This window comes from Propithecus coquereli, unplaced genomic scaffold (genome assembly GCF_000956105.1).
Source record: "Propithecus coquereli isolate 6110/MARCELLA unplaced genomic scaffold, Pcoq_1.0 Scaffold72, whole genome shotgun sequence".
NCBI lineage: Eukaryota > Metazoa > Chordata > Mammalia > Primates > Indriidae > Propithecus > Propithecus coquereli.
This window is the reverse complement of record NW_012153285.1, coordinates 1238213-1243248: the sequence shown is the minus strand read 5'-3', so window position 1 is coordinate 1243248 and position 5036 is coordinate 1238213. Positions and strand designations below refer to the sequence as shown.

The 5036-nt window shown below is 33.9% G+C and overlaps 1 protein-coding gene and 1 pseudogene across 1 annotated transcript in view; one reads left to right on the top strand and one right to left on the bottom strand.

Moving 5' to 3' along the window:
• The window catches only part of SLC16A7 (solute carrier family 16 (monocarboxylate transporter), member 7), a 62464-nt gene extending 61168 nt beyond the window's left edge, over positions 1-1296 (bottom strand). The window contains exon 1 of the mRNA XM_012661545.1: positions 1177-1296. The gene's annotated coding sequence lies outside the window, so the exon portion shown is untranslated. The remainder of the gene's footprint in view (positions 1-1176) is intronic.
• LOC105824176 overlaps positions 1-3273 on the top strand; it is a 3426-nt pseudogene extending 153 nt beyond the window's left edge.
• The last annotated feature ends 1763 nt before the right edge of the window (positions 3274-5036 follow it).

Sequence of the window (5036 nt, the reverse complement as noted above, 5' to 3'; positions counted from 1 at the left end):
TTACAATGTAATAATACTAGAAATAAAGTGTACAATAAATGTAAAAAAAGAAAAAGAAGTGGACCTTAGGTAACATTTTACATGAAAAATAAAGGAAAGCAATATCTGCTGAATGTATCTTGACTAAGGTATACATGAGTAAATATGATTCCACCATTCAAATCCAGAAAGAGACTCAAAAATTAGAAGCATCCAAAAACTGAAAGAAGTAAAAATGTATAATAATGACATATACCACCCCTTTCCATCAACCTCTCCCATTTTTCTATCTCCAACACACACATACACACATTTACATGTGCACACACACATAAACACACATTCCATTATTCTAAGTATCAATCCTCTCTCTCCATAGACATCTTTTAGCAAATGAAAGTTCTTTTTTTAACAATTTTGGATGACTCTTTGTGATTTGTGCATCAGTCTTCCATAGATAATCAACTGTTTCCCATTTCTGTAGATTCTGGCCTTAAGAAAAAATCATTTAGGAATTCTGATTTCTATTCCCTATTAAATTCACATTTTCTAATGTACCTTGCATGAAACTGTACATTTGTTCTTTGAATTATCAACTATTTGAGTTGTCCCTGCTTTGTTATACAAGTCAAGCTATTTTCTCAGATGCTACACACATCATTCTTTTTAAAAGTTTCCTTGCCTTTTTTAAAAAAAGGCATTATATGATTGAGCCACTTTTGTCTCCTTAATCTTTTTTCTCTGTTTTTTGTATTACTTTTTCAGAGTTCACCAGTTTATCATCTCAGTATGTGATCTTTTGTTCTCTGTTCCCAGCATATTTCCTTGCTTTTAATTATCACTGTATACTACAGGTTGCAAGGCTCCACTCATACGCCTCTTAACTTTATCTACTACGTATTTTTTTCTTTTATATAAAGTGGCATCTTATGTTCTCTTAAATAATTCATTAGAAAGTGGAACCAGAACCAATTAATTCCAAAAATCCCACTGCTAAGATTGTCACCTCTTCCTTATTAGCAACTCTTGAGTTGACCAATAGTCAAGATCCAATTCATACACACTCACTAGCTTCATGTTTTTTTCTTTTTCCTGTACAAAATTCTGTAATATTTTATACAATTTATTACTATGGTGCATCATTTCTTTTATTTGTGGGCATAGCCAAGAAAAACATAGTTAAAAGTACAGTTTTACCTGTTGACAGATGCCCACTTGAACAGATTTCTTTGGATTACACGCGGGATCTTTAAGCCTAGTTGCTATACCTTGCAGTGTGATACTGAAGGTAATAGAAAGGAAGAGTGGTAGAGCAGACTCCGGATTATCTAAAGAAACAGAAAAGCAAGTTGTTATTTGTATAATTGAATTCCACGAGCCTCATTAGAGGCACTATCTTTACTTCATCCCAATAAATTGTGACCATCTTTAAATAATTAGCAAAAGTGAATATATCTTTTTCAATCCATTGCTAGACCTACTAACATAACGAAAATGGATCAAATATATGCGTGAGAAAAAATAAAAAGAATAAGATAAAGAAAAATCAGGTTTTATAATTTTAAAAACCCAGTAGATTATATACCTACACATTGTAAGAAAGAAAAAAAATTATAAGAAAAGAAAATTTATTAGAATTCATTAGCTGTCACTCAAATCATTTCCTATACCCACTTAAATAATTTGCTATAAAATTCAATTAAATAAATTAAATATCCATTGACAATGGAAATAAACAGAAAATTTAAAAGAGAATTATTGGAAATAATGTCAATAATATTTAAGGCTTACAATGAGACAGACTGGGTCATAAAAAAGAAACAAAAATTATTTTAGAGATCTTCTGATTTAGAATTCCAACTTCCTACTCAAATCTGTGAGAGATGAATATGCTAAATCTCTAATATATCAAATATCTTTATTTCAACTTAAATATGGTGCTGAATATATAGAATTTAGCACTTAACAGTTTATTTTGTGAAAAGTCAATTTTTTCAATTATTAAATAAATAACCAGTTGCCTGTCTTGCATCCAGGGCCACCTGTTTTTTAAAGTGCTGAACAAAGACAACACAGCCACCGGGTCAAAGGAGGTTTGCGTGAGAGGATGAAGAAAGTGTGATCTAAATGCCATGTCAGTCTAGAAACTGGAGGAACAGTTTCAATCAGATGCTTAGAAAGATGGGACTTCCCCTATAATTTTTAGTGGCATTGGCATCTTTGTTAATGGATATACAGATACTTCTGCTGAGGAATTGAGAAAGCTAATGATGTTGCATGGAGGTCAATGCCATGTGTATTATTCCAAATATAAAAAAATACACGTTATTGCCACAAATCTTCCTAATGCCAAAATTAAAGAATTAAAGGAGGAAAAGTATTCTGATGGAAATGGATGCAGAAAGCATCAAAGCTAGATGACTCCTCTCCTACATTCAATGTCAGCTATAAACCAAACAGTCCAATGTACAGAAAGGTCTCAACTTTAATGCTGTCTGCAAACATGAGGATCCTGTGCCCGGTCCAAACAATACAGCCAAACAGTTCAATGACAGGTTAAACCACATAATTAAGAAGATTGAGGCAGAAAATGAAGTCAAAGTCAATGGAATGAAAAACTGGAATGAAGAAAATGCAAATAATGATTGTAGTTTTGTGGATTTGGAGCAGAGCTTTCCAGGAAGGGAAGAGAATGGAAGTCTGCGTTGCAGAGGCAGCCATTTCAATGGATACACTCATACCTCTAAGGGTGCCTTAAAGATACAGGGTTGATTGGTGTCCATGGGCAACAGCATTGACAGCAGGCTTTCTCCAGACTCTGCCCAGGAAGAGGAGCAGGCTGAGAAGAGCAGCACTGACTTCAGAGAGTGCATTCTGCAGCAGTTGCAGCAAAGCAACCAGAAACACAGATGCTTTGAGTAATCCACTCAGAACTACTTCTTTCTCACTGTCATTGCACTATCATTGTAACACTAAAATCAACGGTGCTCATCACTCCATTGTTCAGGAGCCTTCAAGCACAAATAGCACTTCCTCAGTGCCTACTCATAGCAAGGCAGCACCTTCAGTGCCATCCAAACCTTCAGACTGTAGTTTTATTGCAGACGTCTATACTCATCCAAGACTGCATCACATATTAATGTAGAAGCATGAATTGACTGAGTTTGTCAATACTCTACAAAGACAAAGTAGTAATATCTTTCTAGGAAGGGAAAAGTTAAAAAGAAGGGAAAAGTTAAAAAAAAAAATGAAGACAGATCTGCACTCGTTGTAACCAACACAGGTAGATACTAAAATTGTTTTCTTAAGAAACAATCATGCTTGATCATTTTGTTCCTATGGTATCATTGGTACACGAATCAAGACTAAATTCTCATAATATAAAGTCTCTAGGAATGTCAGATTATGAAGTTACAGCAAGTATAAGAGATTATAGAAAGTTTTCTTATTTACTAAAATGTTTTTTAAACAATTAGATTTAATTGTGACTAAAAAACTTCCAAGTAATTTAAACAGTGACATAGTTGAGATTGTGAGCATTCATTCTTCATGTAGACCTTATCAGCTGTCGAAGTTTTGAGCTATGTAAATATCACATATTTTCAATGCTTAAATTCCTGAAAGAATAAAGTTGGTTTTTTAAGAGTAATTTCTAGAAGCTTGCATCATAATGGTTTTTAAATAATCAAGACATATAGCTATTAAAATTATACTGGTAAACTTTTAGTGAGATTAAGTATTTTCACATCTAAGTAAATTGGTGACCTGTATTTTATTTTTGAATACTTTACTTGTCATAAAAAACAAATGCACGCAACAATAGCAGTTTGTATTTCAGTGCCAGTCATTATAAATTAGTATCTGGTTTGAGGTTTTAGTTGCTTTTATAGTTTATAGGTTTTTTTTAAGGATTTTTTTTTATAGATTTAGGGTTTAATGTCAGAGATTAATAATACCCTTTAATTTATAGCTGTAGAAACTGAGGTACACAGAGAAGATCGTGGTTCTGTTCTAGACAGTGAGAAAGCCTTTCCAGGTGGGCTTTTTCTGTTATGTTTTGCTGTTTGATGCATTCCTAGGTGCTTTTTGGTATTTATGAAATACTTCAGAATAATTTTTTAGGTATTAGATTATCCTTACATCATGTCTTGGCCTAGTAACCTGAGGGTAATTTAATTTTGAACGCTTCAAAGAACTATTACGAATTAGTTCCACGAATGGAAATAAAATGGAGAAATTTTGTAAAATTGCAAAACAAACAAACAAAAATGCCCAGTCAGTGAGAAAGTGAGGGTGGACACTAGAATGAAGATGACTAAAGGAGTTTGAAAGTCACAAGTAACAGCTGAGTAATTCATAGGATGGAATTAAGGTATAACTTGAGCTAAGAATGAAGAGTTACACTAAATGGGTCTCCTGGTTAAGGGCTATGAGAAGAGGCTCACACAGCAGCTCTGGTCTTATCAGGTGCTTTGGAAGTCTCTGTGGCTTTTTAAAACTGGGTGATTCAAGAATGGCAGCTCCATCCCACCCTAAGTAAACAGCCCATCCGAAGGTAGAAAACCTTTGTATTTTGAGGAAGTTCATTTTCTGTCTTTTTCCTCCGGCAGAGAGAACTTCCCTGGGTTCAGGGCAAAGCCTCAGAGAAAGCCCGAGGCATATCTGAAAACTGGGTTCTGACCCTCCCAGTTTATATGTTTAATTATACTCACCGTTTATATAGAACAGCTTAGGGGTTAGATAAGAGATCTTGACAAGTCCAAATTTTATATGCTCACCAACATTTCTATGAAATTTCACAGTGCCTTACCCTGACTGCCCCATTTTCTTCCAGAAAGGTTACCTCACATTCATGATTCCTTTCAACAAACAGGTCAATAATCCAGGCACCCTTTGCTTTGTATATTAATCTATGTTTATATCTACTTTTGTACATATATTAAACTATCATAATATATTTTGTATACATTTTTGAAGATATAGTCCCACAATGCATATATCAGTCCTTAGTTTTAAACATGAAAGGTAGTGTTTTAGAATTTGTGGGTGGGTCTAAA